General features: G+C 39.2%; 1 pseudogene; it reads right to left on the reverse strand.

The window, feature by feature from the left end:
* Positions 1-221: 221 nt before the first annotated feature.
* Positions 222-1,164, reverse strand: LOC114038897 (annotated as a pseudogene).
* Between the last annotated feature and the right edge of the window lie 13,212 nt (positions 1,165-14,376).

A 14,376-nucleotide genomic window follows, 5' to 3' on the forward strand; every position in this document is an offset into this window, starting at 1 on the left:
AAGTCCCTGATGCTATTTGTTGTTTTCATTCTTTTTGTTTGTTTTAAAATAAGCATATTTTATTTTAAATAAATCCTCCAGCATGAAATAGAAAGAGTTTACCCTTCTGTCTTTGCTTGGAAGAAGGCTGTGTGCTTTGTCAAATGCATCTGTGCAACTCAGCAGCAGTTCCTTATTAGAAACAACATTTCCACATCTGGCTGAAAGGACTGTTTTTGGTCTCAAAATTCCCTCTCTTCTTTGGCTTATTCCTCCCTTGACTCTACCCAGGCGTAATAGTTGTCATTATTTCATCATCTCCATCTTCATAAATTTTTTTTAAAACATTCATCAGCCCTCACTGGGATCTACGTCATTTTCAAAGGAGGATTTTTTCCTTCTCTTTGCATTCTTTCTCCACCTGGGTCAAGTAATCATATTTCTGTTCCTGCTTCTTTTTTCAAAATACAAGAATTACAACAGTCTTGATCTTTCTTAAACCACCTTATACAGAGATGGCCTTCAAGAGGTTGTTGACAGTCATAGAGTAGCTTTACCCTTTAAGATTCTTTACAAGAAATCCAAATGACCCCGGGTGACCTGCACCTGTGCATTCTCAGTGGGGACTTGGTGAACTCTTTAAGGAGATGTAGATTTTTGCTTATTGAACCAATTGATCCCATCCATAATTGCTGTTTTCACCGTGTACCCAACTGAAATGGGGGCAACCAGAGCTGCTGGCTTCTCATTATCGGCAGCTTCTCCTTCCTCCCGACCCTTCTGCTTAGTCCTGCATTTGATTTCTGTCTCTAATTTGAGCTTCTGCTGTTACGATATCCCGGACACTTCCTAGTGGCCTTTCCAGGGCCATCACTTCCTCCACGTCTTTCCGTAGCTCCTCCAGGGCTGCTGCCACCGCAAGGAATGACGGGAACCCGGGGATCCCCACAGGACATCGCAAGGACGGGGCTCAGAACGAGGCTTCCGCCGCCGCCTCCAGAGCGCAGACTCGACTGTCACGTGCCAAAGCCCTCAATGGCGCCTGCGCACGGATTGGGCGTTCTCGGGCCGTCCTCTACGGGGGCTGCGCGAGGACAGACTGGCGTGACTATCCCCCTGCAGAGCCTCACCCCATCGCCCCGCCCTTCCTCTGGTTTTCATAATGACGTCCATGAGGTCCGCCATCTATATAAAAGACAGTTATACTGACTGATAACTTCTGCTCCTGGTGCAGTGAAGCATCGCCTTTAGAAAATGGTTATTAAATATGTCATGAGTTCGAATTCTGGCTCTGCAGCCATATTACCTCATTAGAATCACTTTACCTCCCTCGGCCTCCGTTATCTCATTTGTAAAATGAAAGGATTAGACTAGATGATTGATCTCAAAGGTCTTTTTCAACTTCTCATCTATGATTCTAATTCTCCCAGGTCGTATATTCCAGACCTTTCATCAGCAGTGAGGTGGTGCAGTGGATGGAGTGCTGGGCCTAAAGTCAGGAAGAAATGAGTGCAAATCCAGCCTCAGGCCCTTACTAGCTGTGTGACTCTGGTCAAATCACTTAACCTGTGTTTCCTCAATTGTATGGACATAATGAAAAATAAATAAATGGAAATAATAAGAAACTACTTCTCATTGTTGTAAAGATCAAATAAGAAAATATTTGTAAAGTTCCTGGTACATAGTAGGCACTATTTAAATATTAATTATTATTATCGTGTCTGAGGTTCTTCTGTTTTCTCTGAGTTTTCTACATCCCTGAAAAACATGTAAACTCAAAAGTGCTTGTAAAGCCTTCTGTAAGACTGATACAACCCGTGATCCAGAACCCAACTCCTTCCTAGTATCCAGGAAGATTACTTGACCCAGACGCTCACTGTATGAGCTAAAATCATCTAGCAGAATGAGTTTCTTCAGCAGGTGAGGAGGGGTCCTCTCAATGATACCAGTGATAGCACATTGTATAACTGACATGGCTTCATCCTTAAATATGAGACTGACACTGAGAATTGGGAGCTGGTTGGCATATTTCTTCTTGAGACACCTTCAAAAGACCATATTTTCATTATTATTCTTAATAATAATAATAATAACAATAAATAGTAGCAGTAATAACGATTATATATGGAGAGAGTTATAACATATGGCTTTAGAGGTCTCCCCAAAGACCTCTTGCCTTTAGTCATAAGTGTAACCTTACACAGCTAAGATTGTCACCTATCCTATTAGGAATATTTTAGAGGCAGAGATTGCAATAAATACATATCCCAATGGCAATCAAGTAATTATTCTATATGCCTAACCTACATTTCTCCTTCTGTTGTAATGGGAGACATCTTCTTATTTAGTCTTTCATATATATTTATATTTGGGTGTCCCTGCAGTCCTTCAAATGAACAAATTCTTCTCTTTATTTCCCAAATAAAGTTTTTTTTTCTTATTGGTATAATGTTTATGAGAAACAGCTGACTGCCAATAAATGAACTACATTGTACCATCATTAGTAATAATAATAGATAGTATTTATATAGTGCTTTAAGATTTGCAAAATCCTTTACAAACATCCTCACAACAAGCCTGGAAGGTAGGTGATATTATGATTTTCATTTTACTGATGAGGAAATCAAGGCAGATAGTTAAGTGACTTGTCCAGAGCCATACAACAACACATATTTGGGATAGGTTTTGAGCTTGGGTCTTTCTGACTCCAAGTTCAAAATCTATCCATTGCACCTCCTAGTTACCACTATTACTGCTATGTAGGGCTGCATACAGCTAGGGTATTAAGGAATTTGAGGAGTAGTGACTTCTGCTGTTGACTTATTAGAGAACCTTTGGGAGAATGAGATCGGGGAAGAGGTAGGAGAGAAGAGCCCAGGGTAGTATGAATATAGGGCCTGAACTTTTTTTTTGTGGGGGGAGGAGATTTCTTTGATGGAGAGATGTATTTCTGTCTTCTCTGTTCCCATTAGGAAGGCAGCTAGCAAAACATCTGCATTTCCCTTCTCCTAGGGTCTTCTGGGCTATGCCATGCTTGATACCTCCCCTAGTGGAAGGTCAGTTTTCTAATGCAAGTGAAACCATGATGAGAAGACCACTCAGAGATATCCCCGATTGAATTTCTGATATAGTGATTGATCATTCTGAAACTCCAGTCCACTACTATCCTATGGGCATTTTAAGAGTCCATAATATAAAATCCACACACTATCTACCAGTTAGTAATTATTTAATAAAAGCTTGTTGCCTGATTATTACTCTCTAGGATACAATCTCCTCTCTTTGGCATTTATAGCCCTTCATAACCCACATCCCACCTATCCTTCTAGGCTTCAGATACCTTACTCCCCCTCAGGAATTCTACATTCCAGCCAAACTGGCCTACTGGCTGTTCCTTATATACTATTTAATAATGGTGATGATAATAATAGCCAGTATTTAGATAATGCCTGTTGGCTTTATATACATTATATACATTTTGGCTTTATATACATTATCTCATATTCCATCCTCCATAGCCATGCCTTTTCACAGGCTGGCCCCATGCTTACAATAGATTCCCTTCCTTTTTCATCCCTTCCTCTCAGAATTCCTAGCTTTCTTCACATCTCAGCTCAAATGCCAACTCATTCATGAGGTCTTTCCTAATTCCCCCTAGGTACTAGTCCTTCCCTTCTACCCATGATGTTACTTCATTTTTACTTTATATATTTTTTGCATGTGTTTGTTTAGGTACTGGTAAATTGTCTTAATAGAATGCAAGCTTCTTGAGGGAAGGGATTTTTTTTTTTTGCTTTTGTCTTTGAAGCCCTAGCAGCTAACAAGGTGATTGACCCTTAGTAGGTGCTAAATAAGTGCTTCACTAATTGATTGAACTTGGATATGGACTCCTTGCCCAGGGATTTCCTTTTGACTGTTATTTTTGATGCTTTTATCAGAGTTGAATGTGAAAGCAAATGTCATGCTTACCAGACTTACAGATCACACAAAGCTGGAAGGATAGCTAACTCACTGGATGACAGAATTAGGATTCAAAAGCATCTCCATAGGCTCTAACAATGAACTAAATCTCATAATACGAAGTTTAGGTATGGGAAATGTAAAGTCACAGAATCACAATATCTCAGAGTTGGGAGGGATCTAAGGGGCCATCTTTTTCAGTTGTTTTTTTCAGTCATGCCCAACTCTCCATGACCACAATTTGGATTTTCTTGGCAGAGATAATGAAGTGGTTTGCCATTTTCTTCTCCAGCTCATTTTACAGATGAGGAAATTGGGGCAAAGAGGATTAAGACCAGTCCAGGGTCACATAGCTGGAGTCTGAGACTGCATATGAACTCAGAAAGATGAGTCATGCTGACTTCAGGCCCAGTGCTTTATCCACTGTGCCACCTAGCTGCCATGACCCATCTGCCCATCCTGTATCTAAACAAGGATGCCCTCCTTGTACTCAACACAAGATATGGTGCAGTAGATAGAGTGTTGATCCTGGAGTCAGGAAGAACTGAATTCAAATCCACCTCATACACTTACCAGCTGTGTGATCCTGAGCAAGTCACTTACCTACTGTTTGCCTTGGTTTCTTCATTGGTAAAATGGGGATAATAACAGCATCTACCTCCCAGGGTTGCTGTGATGATCATACGAGATAATAATTATAGAGGAGCACAATGCCTAGATGAATGCTAGCTATTATTATTATTATAATATGCTGAACAATAAAGGCTGGTCATCCAGCCCTTGCTTGAAAACCTCTAAAGAAGGGAAAACCACTACTTCCTGAGGCAGCTCATTCCACTTCCAGACTGCTCTAATTATTAGGAAAATTTTCCTGACATTAAATCTAAACTTTTGCCTTTGCAACTTCCATCCATTGCTTCTGGTTTGTTCCTTTGAGGCCCAACACAGTCTAATCACTCTTCCACATGAGTGCCGTTCAAATACCCAAACACAGCCATTGCGTCTCTCCTGAGTTTTTTTTTCCTCCAGCCTAAACATGCATAGCTCTTTCAACTGATCCTCATACAGCATGGACTCAAAGCATTTTTCATCTTGATTGTCCTCCATTGGAAATTCTCGAGCTTATCAATTTTCTCTTTAAACTATGGTAGCTAGAACTGAACACAGTACTCCAGAGGAGTTCTGATGAGGGCAGAATACAATGGGGCCATTGCTCAACTACACCCGGCATCTATATCTTTTCAAATGTAGTTTGATGTCTCACTAGCTTTTTTTGGCTCCCACATCATTTTTGCTTACCCATATTGAGCTTGCTGTCCACTAAATCTCCATATCTTTCTTCAGAACAATTGTGTATATTGTCTGACCATGTCTACCCCATCTTATTCTTGTGAAATTGATTTTTTTTGTGCCCAAGTGTAAGTGTAAGTGCCCAAGTGAAAGTCCCAAGTGTATTCCTATGGGATTTTGTATTATTAGGCAGTGCTAACAATGTGGCAGATTCCCCCTTTGGGACATTGAGTCTCTCTTAATGCAGTCTAAGTCAGAGTTTTCAACTCACGTCACATGATAGGCTAATATGGAGTTTGAAGTCCACCAAAGCCTACAGATCTTTTCCAGATTAGCTTCCGTCTAGAAATACTTCCCCCATCTTGCAATGGAAGCCAAGCCTCTGATTTCACATTTGTCTACATTAAATTTCATCTTCTTAAAATTTAGTCCATCAACCTGATCTAGTGTCTTGAATCTTGACTATCACCCATTACATTAACTATCTTCCCAGTTTTATGTCATCTGTAAATTTGATGTTTGCCATCTACACTTTCCTTCAAGTCACTGATATAAATGTATTGTTCAATTTATTGATATCCTTTCTTGGATTTACCTCCTTCCCTCAACATAGCTAAAAGTAATTTTGCTTATTTTTGTCCTTACCATTTATTACCAGACTCAGCACAGTCTGCTTTTGGCACTACTGAAAGTATCATTCCCCACTCTTGTATTTATAGCGTCTTAGATTCAGAGCTAAAAGGGACCTCAGAGATTGTTTAGTCCAACCTCTTCATTTTACAGACAAGGAAAGTGAGGTGAGGTTAAAGGACTCGCCCAGGATCATATAGGTAACAGAAGTAGGGTTCAAACTCAGGACCTCTGATTGAAAATCCAGTGCCTTTTCCAATAAATCACATCTTAGTTATCCTTAAACCTGTACATGTGGGAAGGAATGCAGACTGGCATACTCACAGAGCATCTCTGATGGCATCTCCCTACATGTTGATGTTTGTCCTTCATTTTCGAAGAGGACCAATATAATCACGGGTGATGTCTTGACATGCACATGAATTGGATTTAAGTGAGGCAGAGTTTCACAAAATCAGCATCCTCACTCTGTCTTCCCAAATCATCAAAGTTCAGTGGGAGGACAAAACTCAGGACAACTAGCGATGGCCCAGGATGTAGTGGATGCCCTTGGCATCTTCAATGCCTGACCAAGCTCTAAGCACTTTACAGCACCAGCTTCAACCACCTTCATGGTCATTGGAACAAATTGTTCTTATCCACCCATTCTGCGTGGGGAAGTCTTCTTATGCCTGCAGTAGATATACCTCTAACCCACCAATAGGTTTGATGCCTTTCAGTTACGCTCAACCTGGTTTAGCCTGTCTACCAAGACAGTTTACTGGTGTGCGGCTACTGCACATGTTACAGCATCTTGGAGCCACAGGTGAGAATTAGGCAAAGGTGGACACCAATGGTGAATGAACATCCCTGAAAAGGACTTGGCAAGCCTTCATGCCAGAGGTGCTAGGCCTCCCTGAAACAATGCATTCCTTCCTACATATATAGACTAAGGAGCCTGCTTCTGAGAAATTTGTGATGATGTATAATGGAAATGCCTTGGAGAAATTTGAACACGTGTAGACATTCTGTAACTGGTTCTGGTCTACTAACCTTGTGATTAGGAGTAGCCTTTTTTATTGTGTTTAGCAACTGGCTCTCCAATAGATAGATAGATTAGATAGATAGATGATAGCTACATATAGATGTAGATAGAGAGATATATACAACACACCTTTAAATTTAAATTGCTATATTAACATGTTGTGAAGGTAAAAACAAAATTTAATGATAGGATAAGAGGAATGAGCATGAGTGAGTAGTCAAGGAAGACACTAAGATTGAGAGCCTGGGTGACTGGGAAGATGGTGGTACCATTGACAGTAATAGGAAAGTTGGGAAGGAGGAAAGGTTTGGGGAAAATATAGTGAGTTCTGCTTTCAACATTCTGAGCTTAAAATACATATGGGATATCCAGTTCAAGAAGTCCAAAACACAGTTGGTGATGTGGGATTGGACCTCAGGAAAGAGACTAGGGCTGGATATATAAGTGATAAACCAATGAGAGTTAATGAAATCATTAAACAAGATAATACGGAGGAAAAAGAGAAGCACCCACATCAGAGCATTGGGGGACACACATAGTTAGTGGGTATGTTCTGGATGAAGATTGAATAAAGGAGACTAAGAAGGAGTGATCAGACAAAGAGGAAGAGAACCAGAATAGGAGTGTTATGAGGGGAGAGTGTCAGCAGTGTCAAAGTTTGCTGTGGGGTTTCTAACCACCTTACTGGAGGCCTTCTACATCCTTTCTTCTGACATTGTGAGAAGATACTAGGGAAATATTCTGGTTATGCACCTATTATTCTTTGTTCTTGCAATATGACCAGCCCATCTTTCTCCCTGTCATAATTTCCTTTACCCCCCCCCCTTTTTTTTTTGGTGAGGCATTTGGGGTTAAGTGACTTGCCCAGGCTGGATTTGAGCTCAGGTCCTCCTTACTCTAGAGCTGGTGCTCTATCCACTGTGCTACCTAGCTGCCCCATTTCCTTTACTCTTGTTCTTCCATGGTGCAACCTGATCACATGTAGCATGCACCTCTCCATTGTACTCTATTCTATCCTTTTTACTTCTTCAGTGGTATTTGGCTCAATATCATATAGCAACACTGTCAGAACACTAGTATTAAAAATATGGGCCTTTGCTTTCCTGGGAAAGTAGGGGTCAGTAAAAGGGCTTTGAAAATTCCTGAAGGCAAGGTAAATTCACTATCCTCCTCCTGTTCAACGCTGGTATCAACCTATCATCTGTGCTCTCTATCTTATATACTTACGGAAAAGCTCTATAGAGTTCCTAGACCCATTTTTGAAATCTGAGCAATAGGAATTATTTATCTATTTGGTCTTTTCTGTGTAGACAAATAGGCCAACCTCCTTTGACTGATTACAGATCTTTTGGGGGAAGTGTTGGGATTTGATGCTATAAGTACAATGTCAGGTACAAATAGGAACATCTGGTGTACCTCACCATGGACAAGGAATTTCTCTTCAACCTGGACTCTGTACTGGATCTCCTCCATCACAGTAGCAAAAACCTTTGGCAAGCATGTATTTTATGCCTTTCTGGGCATTTTTAAAAACAAATTATCAGAGACGGATTAAATAGTTACATATTTTTTTTAACTTGTTTGTTTATATTGCCTTCCAATGAATCTTTCATTTTTTTGGGGGGAGGCCTTGGCAATGGGGTTAAGTGACTTGCCCAGGGTCACATAGCTACTGAGTGTTATGTGTCTGAGGTTGGATTTGAACTCAGGTCCTTCTGACTCCAGGGCTGGTGCTCTATCCACTGTGCCATATAGCTGCCTTCCTTCCAATGAATCTTAAATGATTTTGATGTATGGATGGCAGATTTGTTGTAAAAGAGCCTGTAAGGAAGCAATTTGTTCTATTGAATCAAATGGGGACACAAAAACCCTTCACAGGAAAAGCCAAGATGGCAGAGTATAGGCAGCCACCTAGCTGAACACTGCCAACATTGCCCTCCAAAAAACTTTAAAATAACCCCTTAAAACAAATTTTGGAGTGGCAGAGCCAACAAAAGGTCAGAAGGAGACATTTTTCCAGACTAAGACAATTTAGGAGGTCAACAAGAGAGACCTGGGACACTGGGCTGGGGTCTATCCAGATCGCATGCAGGATCAGCACCATGGGGGGCCTATCGCTCATAAGCAGTTCTAGGTCACAGTTTCAGAGTGGGGAGAAGTGCTTGTGGTCAGTCACAAGGGAGCTTGAGCCTTGGTCAAAATTCCAAGGCAAAGCATAGTGCTAACACTTGAAGCTGCATGAGAGCAGGGAGCCTGGTCAAAGTTGTAGGGCCAAGAGGAGCACTAGCACTTGGGGCAGAAAGGGAGAAGAGGCCCTTCCTTGGTAAAGATCAGAGCCCAGACCAACAGAGCAGTGACCATACCTCTTCCTGGATCACACTACCTTAGAAGTACTACTGCTCTAATCAAGACAATGGTCAAGAAAATTCCAAAGGACTTATGATGAAAAATGCAATCCTCCTCCAGAGAGTCAGCAGGATTAAAAGAAACATGGGGTTCAGAGAAATGAAGACAATAGTATTCTTACTTGATCAAACCACATTTGGAGTGCTGTTTCATTCTGAGCACTACTTCTTGGAGAAGGTATTGAAAAGATGAAACATACCCAGAGCAGGAAACCTCATATAGTAAGAGATCTAATGCTGTTGCCATTAAAAAAAATGAGTCAAAGGAACTAAGGAAATTTGGCAGAGAAAAGAGAATACATGGGAGTCATGTGATTATCTGTCTTCAAGTATTTGAAGGATACTTGGATGGGGAAGAATGACTCATTTTTCATGACCCCAGAATATAGAAATAGGAATGATGGATACTATTTGTGGCAGTACAAATTTAAGCTTGATGCAAGAAAAACCTCCTAATAATAGAACTATGCAAAAGTGGAATTAGATGTCTTGGTAGGTAGGGTCATCCCAAATTAGAGGACTTTAAGTAAAGATCGTGTTGGAATAGATGGCTTCCAAGTGATATTGAAACTTTGAAATTCTGTGATTCTATAATTGGAAACCTTTTGGTTAAGAAAAGATTTGCTCATTGATTTCTTCCCTTTTTCTCTTTCCTACATGGTCTTATACTTAGATTGGAACTTATTTTGGACACCCTTTACCTGAATATTAAACAGAGGGAGCAAAGGACATAGTTGCCTTGTTTTTCTTGTGGCACTAAAAGGTCAATTGTTCTTCTGCATGAATGCTATTTGATGGCAGGAACAGTCTCTCTTTGATATTTGTATTTCCAGTGCCTAACACAGTGCTTGATATGTAGTATGCACATAATGCATATTTATTGGTTGGTTGATTCTGAAATGATTCTCTCATTTTAAAAAGAGGGATTTACTATCAGCTTAATAATGGGACATGAAGATAACATAACTTACTTTATTACTATTTACATTTAAGTGAATTCCTTTCAATGCATAAAATATTATAATTTTTAAGTCACTCCCTTCAAGTCATCAGTATCCTTTCCCCATTCCCCTTCACTCTTAATCTCATGTGGCCATGCTTAGTGTGTTCCGTATTCTTTTGGTTCAGCTTTTTCTATTGTTGCATAATTATTGCACATTACATTATTCATCAAATGTACTCTAGATTTCTTAATATTTTCTCTTACTTGTCGGTCTTAATGGCATTTATCATATTCCATGACTAAAATGTATTTAACCATTCATTCATACATTCAGGCTATTTCTAACTTTTTTGTAATTATATATAATGTTGCTAGTAAAATCTTTGACCAGATACATTCTTGATTTTTATTTGTTTGTTTTTTGATAATACCTTCATGGAGTATTCCCAGCAATAGGACATTTGCATCAAAGGTTATTATTATTTTTGTAACATATTGTATGCTGCCAGCATCTCCTTAGTGCTTTTTCACTGGTGTTACTGCTCACTCTGTTCTCATCAGGAAAGCAAACAATGTTCACACAATGATCCGTGCAAGTCTCCATGGTTATTTTATTTTGGGATTGATGGCTTGGTAATGAATATTTACTAAAAAAAAAAAAGACTTTGACAATGTGATAGAGCAAAGGAGCATTTCTGTTCATTCTCACTGTTTTCATTATGTTTTGGCAGCTAGGCTGTATGGTATAGTCATGGTTAGAGTATCTCTGCCCCTTATAGGAGAGATCATAGATAAATAACGTTACCCCAGGAGCCTCAATACACTCATGTGCAAAATAATGATAGTAACCCTCGTACTAACCATCCCAAGCAATGTGAGGAAAGTACTTTTTTTTTTAACTCTAAAGAGTTATGTAAATATGATTGTATTCTTATTGCACATCATGTTTATGCTTAAGCTAGATAGAGTCAGCATGGTATAGATTGGGCTGTAGTGAGAAGTGTAGAGTGCCTCTGGAGTCAAAGGATTTAAGGTTGAATCCTGATTATGCTACTTTCTAACTGTACGTCCTTAGGCAAGTCACATAGCATTTCTGGGGCCTCACTTTTCTGATATGTATTATACTACCAATTCTCTTGTTTGCCTTCCTGAGTTCTCCTTTAAGAATTCCAATTTTCCTCCTTATATTTATCTTTAATTATTTTAATTAAGCTTCTCAAACATTTCTAGTGTTTCTTCAGTATGACCATTCTCATATTTGGAGTGCTAGTTGATTCTGTTAGAGTATTAACCACTTCTTCTGACAATTTCTTTTCTTTTTTTAAAAATTTCTTTTAAACTGTAGTGTTCTTTCAACATTTTTTTTTTGTTGCTGTTGTTGTTGTCCTTAGAATTCCTTGCCATCCGTAACTCATTTTAAGCCTTATTTAGTAATATGGCATCCAAGAAAGCAAATGTCATTTTAGGCTTCGCAAGAAAGGCATAGATTATTGGGAGTAATGTGGTGACAGTCCCACTGTACTCTACCCTAGTTAGACCACATCTCTATATTTTTGCTCAATTCTGGGTGCCATATTTTAAGAAGAAAATTGATAAGCTATAATGCATCCAGAAGAGGACAACCAAAACAACGAAGTATCTTGAGTTCAATCAATATAAAGCTTGGCTAAACAGAAGACTGGGAGGTGGGGTGGGTATGATAGCAGTTTTCAAGTATTTGAAAGGCCATCAACTGTAAGGGAGATTTAGATTTATTTATGTTTGGCCCCAGAAGGTAGAACTAGGAATCATGGGTAGAGGTTGCAAAGGGAATTTAGGCTCGATGTCAGGAGAAAACTTCCTAAAATTAGAGCCAACCAAAAGTGAGAAGTAAAATGGGATTCTTCAGGAAGTGATTGGCTGCTTCTCATTGGAGATTTCTGGCAAAGACTCAATGGCCAATTCTTAGATATGTTAAAAGAAGATTTGTTTTTTCAGGTACAAGTTGATCCAGATGGCCCCTGAGGTCTCTTCCAACTCTGATATTCTGCCATTCCATGATTCTGAAAATATTCTTACAGAGCCAAGTAACACTTTTATACTTACCCATTGTTACCTGACCTTGCTTGCATTCTCTCTACATGTCTTAAGAATGAAATTTATTTGATGACTTCCCTATGCATCCACATCTTTCTCTTTAGCTAAACCCCTGTACCTTTGCCCTTAATCTAATCTCCTGCTATCTCCTCTGACAGTTTGGCTCCTGCAGTCACCTCCCTTCCCTCCAACTCTAGGTGTCTTTGATATCTTCTTATCTACAGGCTCATTCCTTGCCTCTTGCAAACATTCCTGACTCCCTCATTCTTAAAAAAATAAAAATAAAAACCTCTTGATCCTACTATTCCCTTTAACTGTCATATTCTTCCTCTCTTTCATAGTATGACAGAATCATAGAGTAATAGATTTAGAACTGAAATAAACCTTAGAAGGCCATCTGGTACAAACCCTTAATTTTACAGATGAGGAAACAGAGTCAGAGAAAGGTTAAATGACTTTCCCAAGTTGGTCTCTTATTCTCTTCACTGCACCATGTTGCCTCCCATGATCTCTCTGGGAAATCTTAATTTGACTCATTTCTCTCTATTCCCAGGGATAGCCCTTTATATCCAAACTCCTAGAAAAAGGCATGCACTGCTTTGTTCCCTCTACTTTATTCTCACTTTTTAGCGTCCTTCAGTATGCCTTCCAACCTCATCACTCAATTGAAATTATTTTCTCCAAAGCTACGAGACCTCTTAATTGCCAAATAAATGGCCTCTTCTTAGTCCTCATTCTTCATGAACTGTCTGTAACAGTGGATACTTTTGACTGCTCTCCTCCTCAAAATACTCTATCTGGGTTTTGAGATACTAAGACACTACTGTCTTTTACAATGACCTCTTTGACCATTCCTTCTCAATCTCCTTTGCTCTATTACTCATCCCCCAACCAAAAGCTTTGGTCCTAGACCTTCTTTTTATCTTTCTTTGTTTTCTTTCTTAGTGACTTCATTAATACCTAGGGCTTAGTTGTCATGTCTTTACTGATGACTCCCAGATCTATAAATTACCTGCATCACCAACTGTCTATTGTTTGTTTTCAAATGTATATATGTATCTCACACTCAACATACTCTTAAACAAAGCTCATTATCTTTTGTTCCCAAATCCATCCCTCTTCTTAATTTCCCTACTTCTTTTGAGGTTGCCATCATCCTTCTAGTCACCCAGATTAATGAACTCCAGTCATTCTTCAGTCCTCCCTTCCTTCACTTCCTATAGCCAAAATACTGGCAAGTCCTACTGATTCTACATCCATAAGATCCTTCGCATTCATCCTTTTCTCTCTACTCACATGGCTTTATTTGTTTTCAGTCAAAATGCTTTAATAATTTAGCCACCATAACAGTAATAAAGGCTTTATTATCCCCATTCTACAGATCAAAGGGCTAAGAAGTAATGTGATTTGCCCATTACTGCTATCAGAGTCAATATATTTGAATCTAGAGTACATTACAGAAAAAATTAGTCTACTGTAACTCAAACTGAACAGTTAAAAAAAAAACCTTTGAGAACACCCTAAATTGTTCCTCTCCTATACTGGATCCAATTCTAAAATGAAGTAATCTCCACCAAAGTAAATCTACCAGTAATCTATGAGACAAAATAAATAAATAACCCAGGAGCATCACACAGGTCCACATGACTGACTTTGCACAAGCACAATTTGCTCTGATACTAAGAATACATAATCCACGTTGAGAACAGACTTAGTAGTGCAGTCAGTAACAATGTAATAAGAAACTGGTGTCTTAGAAAAATAATGAACCAGCAAAATGAGAAATACAAGCAAGCCAAGTCTTTGGGCCCCTTTCAGTGCCAGGCAATGGGTGCCAAAATCACATGTAACTTGTGTACATAAACTTGGGGAGAAGGGAGAGAGGAGATTAATGGACACATCTCTTATTTACCAACAGCATTTCAAACCTGGTGTTTTCCATGCTGGAAAAAATACCTCCATGATTACATCTACTTCCAGTATTTTTTCTCCAAGAAGAGCACACCATGTTTGTTAGCAGCACTTTTAAAACAATCCATTCCAATCTAATAAACATTTATTAAACACCT

Source organism: Vombatus ursinus, unplaced genomic scaffold, assembly GCF_900497805.2.
Source record: "Vombatus ursinus unplaced genomic scaffold, bare-nosed wombat genome assembly UNPS02011431.1, whole genome shotgun sequence".
Lineage (NCBI taxonomy): Eukaryota > Metazoa > Chordata > Mammalia > Diprotodontia > Vombatidae > Vombatus > Vombatus ursinus.